Source organism: Arachis hypogaea, chromosome 10 (assembly GCF_003086295.3).
Source record: "Arachis hypogaea cultivar Tifrunner chromosome 10, arahy.Tifrunner.gnm2.J5K5, whole genome shotgun sequence".
NCBI lineage: Eukaryota > Viridiplantae > Streptophyta > Magnoliopsida > Fabales > Fabaceae > Arachis > Arachis hypogaea.
The window spans coordinates 69,952,456-69,968,889 of NC_092045.1; positions in this window are offsets into that span (position 1 = coordinate 69,952,456).

The following is a 16,434-nucleotide window of genomic DNA, read 5'->3' on the forward strand; positions in this document are numbered from 1 at the left end:
CCTCCAGTATTAATGCAAAGTACCACTATTTTCTATTCAATTCATGCTTATTCTTATTCTAAGATATCCATTCACACACAAGAACATGATGAATGTGATGATTATGTGACACTCATCACCATTCTCACTTATGAACGTGTGATTGACAACCACTTCCGTTCTACATGAAGACAAGCTTGAATGTATATCTCTTGGGTTTCTAATCAACAATTCACATCGACTCCCCTCTGACAATGTGGCATCTGAATCTGAGATTGGAACCTCTGTGGTATAAGCTAGAATCAATTGGCAGCATTCTTGAGATCCAGAAAGTCTAAACCTTGTCTCTGGTATTTTGAGTAGGATCTGGGATGGGATGATTGTGACGAGCTTCAAACTCCCGACTGTAGGGCGTGGTGACAGACACAAAAGGATAGTAAATCCTATTCCTACATGATTGAGAACCAATAGCTGATTAGCCATACGATATCTGTGCATGGTATTTTTCATCCGAGACGAGCAATCCGACAGTTGATTAGCCATACAGAAATCGTAGAGGACCATTTTCACTGAGAGAACGAGAAGTCGCCATTGACAACGGTGACACCCAACATACAGCTTGCCATAGAAAGGAATATGAAGGATTGGATGAAGGCAATCGGAAAGTAGAGATTCAGAAGGAACAACGCATCTCCATACGCTCATCTGAAATTCCCACCAATGAATTTCATAAGTATCTCCATCTTTATTTTATGTTCCTTTATCTTTTAATTATTAAAACTCCATAACCATTTGAATCCGCCTGACTGAGATTTATAAGATGACCATAGCTTGCTTCAAGCCGACAATCTCTATGGGATAGACCTTTACTCACGTAAGGTTTATTACTTAGACGACCCAGTGTACTTGCTGGTTAGTTGTGCGAAGTTGTGAAAAAGAGTTGAGATTACAATAGAGCGTACCAAGTTGTTGGCGCCATTGAGATCACAATTTCGTGCACCATATATTCTATTCTTATGTCATTATTTAGGGCCAGTTTGGCTAAACTTCTTAAATAAGTTCTTTTGAAAAAAGGAGCTTAAAATACAAAGACTTTTATTAATAACAACTTTTAATAAGTTATTTTGTGTTTGGAAAGTTATTATAGAAATCATTTTTTTAAAGTTGTGCATTAAATAGGAGTGATAAAATTTGAAAATAGGAGAAGTCACATTTTTTAACTTCTTCAAAAGCTCTTAAATAACTTTTTGAAAAGTTAAAAGTTTATCTAAAAAATTGTACCAAACGCTATTAATGTAACTTTTTATAAGTCAAAAGTTAAAAAAGTAGCTTTTTAGTATTTTCCAAACAGACCCTTATTCTTCTTATCCACCTCATGCAATGATAATTGATGGTGTTTTTGTGGAAAAATAAATTTCCAACACACAAATCCAACCGGCAAGTATACCGAGGTCGATCCCACAGGGATTGATGGATCAAGCAACTTTAGTGGGTGATTAGTTTAGTCAAGCTAACATTGAAGGGATATTGGATGAAATGTAGCCAACAGAATTGTAAATGACAGGAAATTTAAAGTTGCAGAAAGTAAAATTGCATAAAACTTAAAGTGCAAGAAAGTAAAATAGCTGAAACTTAAATTGCACAAAAAGTAAATTGCATTAAATGTAAAGGGGATTGGGTGCAGGAAATTTAAAATTCAACAAGAAAATGTAAAGAGCAATCAAGCAGAGAAGTAAAAGATGAAATAAGTGCAGCAGATTTAAACAGAAATGGAAAATTGCTTGAAGAAGCAACACAGAATGTAACTAAGCTCAATTGTGAAATTTAAAGAGACAAATGAAGATCTTAGGGAATCAAAGAGACTAGAAAACAAGTCTAGATCTCAATCCCTTCCTTGATCCAACAGCAAACAAGATGCAGGAAAATTAAAGATGAAAGCAATGAAGAAAACTTTGATTCAAATCACAATTCACTTGAAAGTTTGCAGAAGAAGAACAAGAGAGGTTGCAGATGGAGAATGAAAACAGAATTCTTTCCAATCTCCACCCAAGATTCAAAAACAGAAATGAAAACTCAAAGAGAGAGCTATCTACTACTACTACTCCCTAATGGAGCAAGCCTCCTAATGGAGCCTCTATTAGAGCCAACCTCCCTCTGAAATGAGAATGATGCCCTTTATATAAGCTTCTTTTACAAAATGAAAATAAAATGAAATTGAAATTAAAAACAAATTCACAAAAATAAAATTCCTAATCTAGCTTCTCTGTGTGCCTTTGAGTCATGTTGAGTGGGCTTTTGCTTGCTTTGGATTTGAGGGAGAATGGGTCTTGGATGGCCTTGATTCAATTTGGTGAGGAATTGGATTTATATGAAATTGAACTTTTGGCCCATGATTATTTGCTTCCAGGAGGCTGCCCTGCCCTTGTGGAGGGCAGAGCAGGAAATGGTGCATGCGGCTTCATTGCGTGCGTGCTTGGTGTGTGTGATGCGTCAGGATGCTGCCCTGCCCTTGTGGAGGGCAGGGCAGAGTTGCCATGGTGCGCCAAGTGCTGCCCGTGCGTGCTTGGTGCTGGCCGTGCCAAGTTGTGTGCGCGCCTAAGCTCCTTGCCTTTACTTCCTTGAAGGTCTTGTGTTCGAACCTTGGTGAAAGCACTTGAGGAGCAATTTTTCCTTGATTTTCCATGAAGAGAGCACGACATTGCTCTGCTCTCCAAGAGGGCAGGGCAGAAAATTGAGCGCTACTTTGCTTTGGAGTGAGGCTCCAGCTTCGAGCCTTGGTGGAAGCACTTTGGTTTATTTTCGCTTATTTTTGGCCCTTAAAGATGCCTTTCGTTCCTGCCTCAATTCTATGCCAAATATGGATTGCTATATATCGTTGGAAAGCTCTGAATGTCAGCTTTCCAACGCAACTGGAAACACATCAATTGGACGTCTGTAGCTCAAGTTATAGCCCTTTGAAGGAGGCATGATCATGCTGTGAGCGCCCAGATTTTACCTTAGCGAAAATTCTTGCTTCCAACCTCACTTTGCATCACGATTCTGCCCTGCCCTTGGCAAGAGTAGGGCAGTGTGTGCTGATTGCCTATTCTCCTTTAATTTGGTCATCGACCACGCTTTTAAAAGCGTGGCCTAAGGCTCCAAAGTGTGCTCCAACTTCAAAGTGTGTCCCAAATCTCTTTTTTTTTTCCTTTTTTTGTGCTTCTTTGCTTCTTTTTCTTCTTATTTCCTACAAGATTTATAAAACTAAAAGATCAAGGAAATATACCAATTAAGTACAAAAGCATTCAATATTTAAGCACAAATCATCAATTTCTTGTATGAAAAAGCATAGAAAAATAGGTATATGATGACATGTCATCACATGTGATGACAAGTCATCATATACCCATTTTTCAAGCTAATTTCACTTATTTTATTAGTTTTTATGCACTTTCTTGCATCTTAAGTAAGTGATTTGGAATGAAAATGCATAACTTCTTTAAATCAAGCAACTACCATTAAATTGATGCTAAATCATGAGGTTTGAGCAAGAATTAATTGATTTTTAATGAATTATAAACCTTGTGAATTTAGAGATACTTTGACTGGTTGTTTTGGTTTCTTGTAGGTGAAGAAAGAAAGAAAAAAAGGAAAAACGTGGCTTAAGAAAGCGTGGCCCAAGGAGAAAAGAGTGTGGCACATGGAAGGGAGGAAGCAAACATTGCCCTCCACAAGGGCACACTGCCCTCCAGGAGGGCAACATAATGAAACAAGCTTGAGAAACAACACTGCCCTGCCCTCCTCAAGGGCGGAGCACAAATTGATGCCAAGGATCAAGGAGAGCAAAAACTCTGCCCTGCCCTCCTCAAGGGCAATATCGGGCTCATCAAAGGAATAAATTCAAGGAAAAAGCTTACCAATGCTTGCCACAAGGATCGAACACGGCACCATGAGGAAGCAAAGAACTAGGCCTTATTTTGGTGCCAAGAAAACCAAGGAAAAGAAGTAGCGTGTGCATCCATCGAGTTTTGAACACGGAGCTTCATTTTTGGAAACATTGCCCTGCCCTCCGTGAGGGCAGGGCAGCATTTTGTGGTGCACAGCCAACGCACCAGATTGGCACGCACCAAGGACTCTCGGCAGCATCAGCACGCACGGGCAGCATAATCTGGCGCACCAAAAAACTCTACCCTGCCCTCCACAAGGGCAGGGCAGCATCCTGCAGCACCACATGCACCAACCACGCGCGCACAAGGCCGCACGTACAATTTCCTGCCCTGCCCTCCACAAGGGCAGGGCAGCCTCTTGGAAGCAAATTTTCTTGGGCTGAAAATTGGATTAAAAATCCAATTTAATTCATTTCTTCACCAAATCAAAAGTCCATCCAAATCCCAAGATCCAAGAATAGAAAGTGTATAAATAAAAGATAGTTTGATGTAATTAGGACTTTTTTTTTTAGCTTTGAATCTTTACTTTTATTTTTGAACTTTTGAATTTTCTCTTGGAGACTTCACTGAGATTTCAGAGAATTGGGGAGGAGAATTGATCTCTCTTCTTCCTCATTCTTGCTTGAGCATTTTTACTTTTCTTGTTTGAGTCTTGGTTGTGAAGAATTGAGGAATTTCTGTCTCAATCTCCATTCAAGATCTCTTTATTTTCTCTTCTGCATAATTGAGTTCAATTACATTTCCTTTACTGCTTCTTCTTTAATTTCTTGTCAATTGCTTTGTGAACTTGGATCTGGGAAGGCAATTGAGATCTAGACTTTGCTATCTAGTCTCTTGAGTCCTGAGATCCCATTTTCCTTTTTGGTTCTTCTGTGAACCCCTGCTGCTAGTTAATTTCCATTTCTGTTTGAGATCTAGTTTATTCCAATTCATCTTCTGTTTTATTAATTGTTGCAATTTAATTTCCCTCGTTTGAATTCTGAATCCCCAATCCTCAACTCCCCTTTTTCATTCAAGCAATTTACATTTCTTGCATTTTAAGTTACTACAATTTACATTTCTTGCACTTTAAGTTTCAGTCATTTAATTTCTTGTTCTTTAAGATTCAGCACCTTTACTTTCCGTTCTCTTTAATTTCTGCAATTCATCCATCTCCCTTTACATTTCCTGTTATTTACTTACTGTTGGATACAAAATCACTCAATCAATACTTGATTCGCTTGACTAAATCAACCACTAAACTAAAATTGCTCAATCCTTTAATCCCTGTGGGATCGACCTCACTCCCGTGAGTTTTATTACTTGATGCGACCCGATACACTTGCCGGTGAGTTTTGTGTTGGACCGTTTTCCACACATCAAGTTTTTGGCGCCGTTGCCGGGGATTGAAATAGATTGACAATGATTAAGTGAAGTGGAGGTCTAGATCAAGCATTTTTTTCTTTATTTTTAAACTAACACACTAACTGTTCGAGACTTTGCCTCTACTAACTCTAACTGCACTCAAGTTACAAAGTGCTCTGTTTTAGTTTCTGGCTCTGTTTGTGTTTCTGCTTTTGTGACAGGAGGAAAGAGCAATGAATCCACACCTTTTGATCCTGAAACACTTTGGAAGTTGAGCAAGAATAAGGAATGTCAAGCTAGTGACATTAAAAGGGCGCTTGTTGGGAGGCAACCCAACCTGATGTAGTTTCTTTTCATAGCTATTTCAATAAAAATGTTGAATAATTGGTCTGTATTGCAAGGAGCTAAGTTTGGTGTTGCACACCAAAACAATTTAAGGGAGAATAAAAGATTCTAAGTTTGGTGTTCCACCAAAATCTCATTTAAAAGAACATTCTCACTTCCTGCACAATGCTAGCTCCAAGCAATCAGACAAATTATTCAACTATTTAACTGCTTTTTAGCTTTAATTCCATAGCCTTTAGCAAGGACACAAGGTTTCACATATGGTTGATTTGTTGCATCAGAGGCTGTGGCAAACAATTAAGTTTGGTGTTCCCACACCAAATTAAATCCAAGAGCCACACTCAATTTATGCATACTAACCATGCACTTAAGGGCTTGAGAAGCAAGCAATTTTTGAGAATTATGCAGGACATGAGTCAACAATTGAAGATATTATGCATCTTAACTCAAAGAGAACACAACAGAAGGAAGAATCAAAGGGCTGCAACTTCAAAGGTTGTATCTAAACTTAATCCTTGCTGTTGTGAAGTGTTTTGAATCTGGAAACCATTGTATGTCCTGCTAAAGTGTTTATCTAGTTGCAAGTGGAATTGTTTGTTAAGAATGCTTATTTACATAAGTGCTTGTCATTCATCACTTAGCTTTAAATTTTGTTTTGTTTCCCATATGCTTGAATAAAAGAGAATGGTTTGAATTAGAAAGTAAATATCCAATGTTGCATAAGTTAGAATGGAAGTTAATGGTGGTATATGTGTTTGATTAAATGCATAACTCATGAAATAATTGCTGCATAATATAATTTTCATTGAAGTGTGAGCTAGCTTGCTGTCATAAAGGTTCCTATCAGTAAAGAAAAAGCCCTTGAGAACAAAAATAAAACAAAAAGAAAAGGAAGTAGAAAAAGCCAATGTGGCAAGAAAAACAAAGAATAAAGGCTGGACACCAATAGCTTGGACCCTAGGACACATGCCTGTGGTGTTCTTGTACTAGGATATGCTTGGACAAGTAAATTCTAAGGGGTATTTCAAAACCCGGTCACTTAGATCAACTGATTTGGGATGGCCAATTGAAAGTCCACAATAAAGAGCAACCTAGATACAGAACATTTAGTTATCCAAAGAGATGCTGGGCATCAATGATCCTAGGAGGAAATAGTGAGCCATGTGTCTGTGGTGGAAAGATGTTGAGTAAAAATAAAGCCAAAGGCTACTACTGCAACATTTGACACCAAGCTTTCAAAGAATAGTAAGCTTGTTAAGCAAAATGAGAAAAGAAAAGTTAGAAAGGGAGTAATTAAAGAGTAAACCTTATAACAGCAAGTTTAGTAAGCCTTTGAGGAAAGGTGTATATTTTGTAACAGCAAACAATAACTTGGGTTGTCATTGTCTGCATAAAAACTCCATAAATCAAGTTCAGCTACATGCCTAATAAGGATATGTTTGCTCTTCTTGTTCATTTCATTTTCTCTTAGTTTTGATGCTTGCTTGGGGACAAGCAAGATTTAAGTTTGGTGTTGTGATGAGAAGTCATCATATACCCATTTTTCAGGCTAATTTCACTTGTTTTATTAGTTTTATGCACTTTCTTGCATCCTAAGTAAGTGATTTGGAATGAAAATGCATAACTTCTTTAAATCAAGCAACTACCATTAAATTGATGCTAAATCATGAGGTTTGAGCAAGAATTAATTGATTTTTAATGAATTATAAACCTTGTGAATTTAGAGATACTTTGAGTGGTTGTTTTGGTTTCTTGTAGGTGAAGAAAGAAAGAAAAAAAGGAAAAACGTGGCTTAAGAAAGCGTGGCCCAAGGAGAAAAGAGTGTGGCGCATGGAAGGGAGGAAGCAAACATTGCCCTCCACAAGGGCACACTGCCCTCCAGGTGGGCAACATAATGAAACAAGCTTGAGAAACAACACTGCCCTGCCCTCCTCAAGGGCGGATCTCAAATTGATGCCAAGGATCAAGAAGAGCAAAAACTCTGCCCTGCCCTCCTCAAGGGCAATATCGGGCTCATCAAAGGAATAAATTCAAGGAAAACGCTTACCAATGCTTGCCACAAGGATCGAACACGGCACCATGAGGAAGCAAAGAACTAGGCCTTATTCCTTGGTTCGATCCTTGTGGCAAGCATTGGTAAGCTTTTTCCTTGAATTTATTCCTTTGATGAGCCCGATATTGCCCTTGAGGAGGGCAGGGCAGAGTTTTTGCTCTCCTTGATCCTTGGCATCAATTTGTGCTCCGCCCTTGAGGAGGGCAGGGCAGTGTTGTTTCTCAAGCTTGTTTCATTATGTTGCCCTCCTGGAGGGCTGTGTGCCCTTGTGGAGGGCAATGTTTGCTTCCTCCCTTCCATGCACCACACTCTTTTCTCCTTGGGCCACGCTTTCTTAAGCCACGTTTTTCCTTTTTTTCTTTCTTTCTTCACCTACAAGAAACCAAAACAACCACTCAAAGTATCTCTAAATTCACAAGGTTTATAATTCATTAAAAATCAATTAATTCTTGCTCAAACCTCATGATTTAGCATCAATTTAATGGTAGTTTCTTGATTTAAAGAAGTTATGCATTTTCATTCCAAATCACTTACTTAGGATGCAAGAAAGTGCATAAAAACTAATAAAACAAGTGAAATTAGCTTGAAAAATGGGTATATGATGACTTTTCATCACAACACCAAACTTAAATCTTGCTTGTCCCCAAGCAAGCATCAAAACTAAGAGAAAATGAAATGAACAAGAAGAGCAAACATATCCTTATTAGGCATGTAGCAGAACTTGATTTATGGAGTTTTTATGCAGACAATGACAACCCAAGTTATTGTTTGCTGTTAGAAAATATACACCTTTCGTCAAAGGCTTACTAAACTTGCTGTTATAAGGTTTACTCTTTAATTACTCCCTTGCTAACTTTTCTTTTCTCATTTTGCTTAACAAGCTTATTATTCTTTGAAAGCTTGGTGTCAAATGTTGTAGTAGTAGCCTTTGGCTTTATTTTTACTCAACATCTTTCCACCACAGACACATGGCTCACTATTTCCTCCTAGGATCATTGATGCCCAGCATCTCTTTGGATAACTAAATGTTCTGTATCTAGGTTGCTCTTTATTGTGGACTTTCAATTGGCCATCCCAAATCAGTTGATCTAAGTGACCAGGTTTTGAAATACCCCTTAGAATTTACTTGTCCAAGCATATCCTAGTACAAGAACACCACAGGCATGTGTCCTAGGGTCCAAGCTATTGGTGTCCAGCATTTATTCTTTGTTTTTCTTGCCACATTGGCTTTTTCTACTTCCTTTTCTTTCTGTTTTATTTTTGTTCTCAAGGGATTTTTCTTTACTGATAGGAACCTTTATGACAGCAAGCTAGCTCACACTTCAATGAAAATTATATTATGCAGCAATTATTTCATAAGTTATGCATTTAATCAAACACATATACCACCATTAACTTCCATTCTAACTTATGCAACATTGGATATTTACTTTCTAATTCAAACCATTCTCTTTTATTCAAGCATATGGGAAACAAAACAAAATTTAAAGCTAAGTGATGAATGACAAGCACTTATGCAAATAAGCATTCTTAACAAACAATTCCACTTGCAACTAGATAAACACTTTAGCAGGACATACAATGGTTTCCAGATTCAAAACACTTCACAACAGCAAGGATTAAGTTTAGATACAACCTTTGAAGTTGCAGCCCTTTGATTCTTCCTTCTGTTGTGTTCTCTTTGAGTTAAGATGCATAATATCTTCAATTGTTGACTCATGTCCTGCATAATTCTCAAAAGTTGCTTGCTTTTCAAGCCCTTAAGTGCATGGTTAGTATGCATAAATTGAGTGTGGCTCTTGGATTTATTTTGGTGTGGGAACACCAAACTTAATTGTTTGCCACAGCCTCTGATGCAACAATTCAACCATATGTGAAACCTTGTGTCCTTGCTAAAGGTTATGGAATTAAAGCTAAAAAGCAGTTAAATAGTTGAATAATTTGTCTGATTGCTTGGAGCTAGCATTGTGCAGGAAGTGAGAATGTTCTTTTAAATGAGATTTTGGTGGAACACCAAACTTAGAATCCTTCATTCTCCCTTAAATTGTTTTGGTGTGAACCACCAAACTTAGTTCCTTGCAATACAGACCAATTATTCAACCTTTTTATTGAAATAGCTATGAAAAGAAACTACATCAGGTTGGGTTGCCTCCCAACAAGCGCTCTTTTAATGTCACTAGCTTGACATTCCTTATTCTTGCTCAACTTCCAAAGTGTTTCAGGATCAGAAGGTGTGGATTCATTGCTCTTTCCTCCTGTCACAAAAGCAGAAACACAAACAGAGCCAGAAACTAAAACAGAGCACTTTGTAACTTAAGTGCAGTTAGCGTTAGTAGAGGCAAAGTCTCGAACAGTTAGTGTGTTAGTTTAAAAATAAAGAAAAAATGCTTGATCTAGACCTCCACTTCACTTAATCATTGTCAATCTATTTCAATCCCTGGCAACGGCGCCAAAAACTTGATGTGTGGAAAACGGTCCAACACAAAACTCACCGGCAAGTGTACCGGGTCGCATCAAGTAATAAAACTCACGGGAGTGAGGTCGATCCCACAGGGATTGAAGGATTGAGCAATTTTAGTTTAGTGGTTGATTTAGTCAAGCGAATCAAGTATTGGTTGAGTGGTTTATCATTAACAGAAACTAAATTGCTTGGAATGTAAAGGGAGAGGGGAAAATTGCAGTAAATTAAAGAGCAGGAAAGTAAAAGATGCTGAATCTTAATGAACAAGAAATTAAATGACTGATACTTAAAGTGCAAGAAATGTAAATTGCAGTAACTTAAAGTGCAAGAAATATAAATTTCTTGAATGGAAAAGGGAGTTGAGGATTGGGAATTCAGAATTTCAGCAAGGGAAATTAAATTGCAACGATTAATCAAGCAGAAGATGAATTGGAAGTAACTAGAATTCAAACAGGAAATGAAATTAAATTGCAGCAGGGGTTCACAGAAGAACCAAAAAGAAAATGAGATCTTAGGGCTCTAGAGACTAGATAGCAAAGTCTAGATCTCAATTGCCTTCCCAGATCCAAATTCACAAAGCAATTAACGAGAAATTAAAGAAGAGACAGTAAAGGAAATGTAATTGAACTCAATTATGCAGAAGAGAAATTAAAGAGATCTTGAATGGAGATTGAGACAGAAATTCCTCAATTCTTCACACCCAAGACTCAAACAAGAAAAGTAAAAATTGCTCAAGCAAGAACGAGGAAGAAGAGAGATCAATTCTCCTCCCCAATTCTCTGAAATCTAAGTTCCTCGCTCTCAGTGAAGTCTCGAAGAGAAGGTTCAAAAGTCAAAATAAAAAAAAAGATTCGAAGCTCAAAAGAAAGGTTCCTAATTACATCAAACTATCTCCTATTTATACACTTTCTATTCTTGGATCTTGGGATTTGGATGGGCTTTTGATTTGGTGAAGAAATGAATTAAATTGGATTTTTAATCCAATTTTCAGCCCAAGAAAATTTGCTTCCAGGAGGCTGCCCTGCCTTTGTGGAGGGCAGGGCAGGAAATTGTGCGTGCGGCCTTGTGCGTGCATGGTTGGTGCATGTGGTGCTGCAGGATGCTGCCCTGCCCTTGTGGAGGGCAGGGCAGAGTTTTTTGGTGCGCCAGATTCTGCTGCTCGTGCGTGCTGATGCTGCCGAGAGTCCTTGGTGCGTGCCAATCTGGTGCGTTGGCTGTGCACCACAAAATGCTGCCCTGCCCTCGCGGAGGGCAGGGCAATGTTTCCAAAAATTAAGCTCCGCGTTCGAAACTCGATGGATGCACACGCTACTTCTTTTCCTTGGTTTTCTTGGCACCAAAATAAGGCCTAGTTCTTTGCTTCCTCATGGTGTCGTGTTCGATCCTTGTGGCAAGCATTGGTAAGCTTTTTCCTTGAATTTATTCCTTTGATGAGCCCGATATTGCCCTTGAGGAGGGCAGGGCAGAGTTTTTGCTCTCCTTGATCCTTGGCATCAATTTGTGCTCCGCCCTTGAGGAGGGCAGGGCAGTGTTGTTTCTCAAGCTTGTTTCATTATGTTGCCCTCCTGGAGGGCAGTGTGCCCTTGTGGAGGGCAATGTTTGCTTCCTCCCTTCCATGCGCCACACTCTTTTCTCCTTGGGCCACGCTTTCTTAAGCCACGTTTTTCCTTTTTTTCTTTCTTTCTTCACCTACAAGAAACCAAAACAACCACTCAAAGTATCTCTAAATTCACAAGGTTTATAATTCATTAAAAATCAATTAATTCTTGCTCAAACCTCATGATTTAGCATCAATTTAATGGTAGTTGCTTGATTTAAAGAAGTTATGCATTTTCATTCCAAATCACTTACTTAGGATGTAAGAAAGTGCATAAAAACTCATAAAACAAGTGAAATTAGCTTGAAAAATGGGTATATGATGACTTGTCATCACACAAAAACTTGATGTGTGGAAAACGGTCCAACACAAAACTCACCGGCAAGTGTACCGGGTCGCATCAAGTAATAAAACTCACGGGAGTGAGGTCGATCCCACAGGGATTGAAGGATTGAGCAATTTTAGTTTAGTGGTTGATTTAGTCAAGCGAATCAAGTATTGGTTGAGTGGTTTATCATTAACAGAAACTAAATTGCTTGGAATGTAAAGGGAGAGGGGAAAATTGCAGTAAATTAAAGAGCAGGAAAGTAAAAGATGCTGAATCTTAATGAACAAGAAATTAAATGACTGAAACTTAAAGTGCAAGAAATGTAAATTGCAGTAACTTAAAGTGCAAGAAATATAAATTGCTTGAATGGAAAAGGGAGTTGAGGATTGGGAATTCAGAATTTCAGCAAGGGAAATTAAATTGCAACGATTAATCAAGCAGAAGATGAATTGGAAGTAACTAGAATTCAAACAGGAAATGAAATTAAATTGCAGCAGGGGTTCACAGAAGAACCAAAAGGAAAATGAGATCTTAGGGCTCTAGAGACTAGATAGCAAAGTCTAGATCTCAATTGCCTTCCCAGATCCAAATTCACAAAGCAATTAACGAGAAATTAAAGAAGAGACAATAAAGGAAATGTAATTGAACTCAATTATGCAGAAGAGAAATTAAAGAGATCTTGAATGGAGATTGAGACAGAAATTCCTCAATTCTTCACACCCAAGACTCAAACAAGAAAAGTAAAAATTGCTCAAGCAAGAACGAGGAAGAAGAGAGATCAATTCTCCTCCCCAATTCTCTGAAATCTCAGTTCCTCGCTCTTAGTGAAGTCTCGAAGAGAAGGTTCAAAAGTCAAAATAAAAGAAAAGATTCGAAGCTCAAAAGAAAGGTTCCTAATTACATCAAACTATCTCCTATTTATACACTTTCTATTCTTGGATCTTGGGATTTGGATGGGCTTTTGATTTGGTGAAGAAATGAATTAAATTGGATTTTTAATCCAATTTTCAGCCCAAGAAAATTTGCTTCCAGGAGGCTGCCCTGCCCTTGTGGAGGGCAGGGCAGGAAATTGTGCGTGCGGCCTTGTGCGTGCATGGTTGGTGCGTGTGGTGCTGCAGGATGCTGCCCTGCCCTTGTGGAGGGCAGGGCAGAGTTTTTTGGTGCGCCAGATTCTGCTGCTCGTGCGTGCTGATGCTGCCGAGAGTCCTTGGTGCGTGCCAATCTGGTGCGTAGGCTGTGCACCACAAAATGCTGCCCTGCCCTCGTGGAGGGCAGGGCAATGTTTCCCAAAATTAAGCTCCGCGTTTGAAACTCGATGGATGCACACGCTACTTCTTTTCCTTGGTTTTCTTGGCACCAAAATAAGGCCTAGTTCTTTGCTTCCTCATGGTGTCGTGTTCGATCCTTGTGGCAAGCATTGGTAAGCTTTTTCCTTGAATTTATTCCTTTGATGAGCCCGATATTGCCCTTGAGGAGGGCAGGGCAGAGTTTTTGCTCTCCTTGATCCTTGGCATCAATTTGTGCTCCGCCCTTGAGGAGGGCAGGGCAGTGTTGTTTCTCAAGCTTGTTTCATTATGTTGCCCTCCTGGAGGGCAGTGTGCCCTTGTGGAGGGCAATGTTTGCTTCCTCCCTTCCATGCGCCACACTCTTTTCTCCTTGGGCCACGCTTTCTTAAGCCACGTTTTTCCTTTTTTTCTTTCTTTCTTCACCTACAAAAAACCAAAACAACCACTCAAAGTATCTCTAAATTCACAAGGTTTATAATTCATTAAAAATCAATTAATTCTTGCTCAAACCTCATGATTTAGCATCAATTTAATGGTAGTTGCTTGATTTAAAGAAGTTATGCATTTTCATTCCAAATCACTTACTTAGGATGTAAGAAAGTGCATAAAAACTAATAAAACAAGTGAAATTAGCTTGAAAAATGGGTATATGATGACTTGTCATCACACAAAAACTTGATGTGTGGAAAACGGTCCAACACAAAACTCACCGGCAAGTGTACCGGGTCGCATCAAGTAATAAAACTCACGGGAGTGAGGTCGATCCCACAGGGATTGAAGGATTGAGCAATTTTAGTTTAGTGGTTGATTTAGTCAAGCGAATCAAGTATTGATTGAGTGATTTTGTATCCAAAAGTAAGTAAATAACAGGAAATATAAAGGGAGAGGGATGAATTGCAGAAATTAAAGAGAACGGAAAGTAAAGGTGCTGAATCTTAAAGAACAAGAAATTAAATGACTGAAACTTAAAGTGCAAGAAATGTAAATTGTAGTAACTTAAAATGCAAGAAATTTAAATTGCTTGAATAAAAAAAGGGAGTTGAGGATTGGGGATTCAGAATTCAAATGAGGGAAATTAAATTGCAACAATTAATAAAACAGAAGATGAATTGGAATAAACTAGATCTCAAACAGAAATGGAAATTAACTAGCAGCAGGGGTTCACAGAAGAACCAAAAAGGAAAATGGGATCTCAGGACTCAAGAGACTAGATAGCAAAGTCTAGATCTCAATTGCCTTCCCAGATCCAAGTTCACAAAGCAATTGACAAGAAATTAAAGAAGAAGCAGCAAAGGAAATGTAATTGAACTCAATTATGCAAAAGAGAAATTAAAGAGATCTTGAATGGAGATTGAGACAGAAATTCCTCAATTCTTCACACCCAAGACTCAAACAAGAAAAGTAAAAATGCTCAAGCAAGAACGAGGAAGAAGAGAGATCAATTCTCCTCCCCAATTCTCTGAAATCTCAGTGAAGTCTCCAAGAGAAAATTCAAAAGTTCAAAAATAAAAGTAAAGATTCAAAGCTCAAAAGAAAAGTTCTAATTACATCAAACTATCTCCTATTTATACACTTTCTATTCTTGGATCTTGGGATTTGGATGGGCTTTTGATTTGGTGAAGAAATGAATTAAATTGGATTTTTAATCAAATTTTTAGCCCAAGAAAAGTTGCTTCCAGGAGGCTGCCCTGCCCTTGTAGAGGGCAGGGCTGAAAATGATGCGTGCGGCCTTGTGTGTGTGTGTTTGGCGTGTGTTGGTGCTGCAGGATGCTGCCCTGCCCTTGTGGAGGGCAGGGCAGAAATTTTTGGTGTGCCAGATTCTGCCCGTGCGGGCGTGCTGTTGCTGTCGAAGCTCCCTTGGTGCGCCAATCGGGTGCGCTGGCCGTGCACCACAAAATTCTGCCCTGCCCTTGCGGAGGGCAGGGCAATGTTTCCAACATTGAAGCTTCGCATTCGAAACTCGGGAAATGCACACGCTACTATTTTTTCTTGGTTTTCTTGGCACCAAATTAAGGCCTAGTTCCTTGCTTCCACATGGTGCCGTGTTCGATCCTTGTGGCAAGCATTAGTGAGCTTTTTCTTTGAATTTTTTCCTTTGATAAGCCCGATATTGCTCTTGAGGAGGGCAGGGCAGAGTTTTTACTCTCCTTGATCCATGGCACCAATTTGTGCTCCGCCCTTGTTGTGGGCAGGGTAGTGTTGCCTCTCAAAGCTTGTTTCCTTATGTTGCCCTCCTAGAGGGCAGTGTGCCCTTGTGGAGGGCAATGTTTGCTTCCTCCTTCTATGCGCCACACTTCTTTTCTCTTAGGCCACGGTTTCTTAAGCCACGCTTCCTCTTTTCTTCTTTTCTTCACCTTTAAATAATCAAAACAACCACTCAAAGTATCACTAAATTCACAAGGCTTATAAATCAATTAAAAATCAATTAAATTTAGCTTAAACCTCATGAGTTAGCATCAATTTAATGGTGGTTGTTTGATTTAAAGAAGTTATGCATTTCCATTCCAAATCACTTACTTAAGATGCAAGAAAGTGCATAAAGACTAATAAAACAAGTGAAATTAGCTTGAAAAATGGGTATATGATGACTTGTCATCACAACACCAAACTTAAATCTTGCTTGTCCCCAAGCAAGCATCAAAACTAAGAGAAACTGAAATGAACAAGAATAGCAAAACATATCCTTATTAGGCATATAGCAGAACTTGATTTATGGAGTCTTTATGCAGACAATGATAACTCAATTATTGTTGCTGTTACATAATATACATTTTTCTCAAAGGCTTACTAAACTTGCTGTTATAAGGTTTATTCTTTCTTTGCTCCCTTGCTAACTTTTCTTTTCTTATAATGCTAAACAAGCTTATTATTCTTTTGGAGGCTTGGTGTCTAATGTTGCAGTAGTAGCCTTTGGCTTTATTTTTACTCAACATCTTTCCACCACAGACATATGGCTCACTATTTCCTCCTAGGATCATTGATGCCCAGCATCTCTTTGGATGACTAAATGTTCTGTATCTAAGTTGCTCTTTATTATGGACTTTCAATTGGCCATCCCAAACCAGTTGATCTAAGTGATCGGGTTTTGAAATACCCCTCAGAATTTACTTATCCA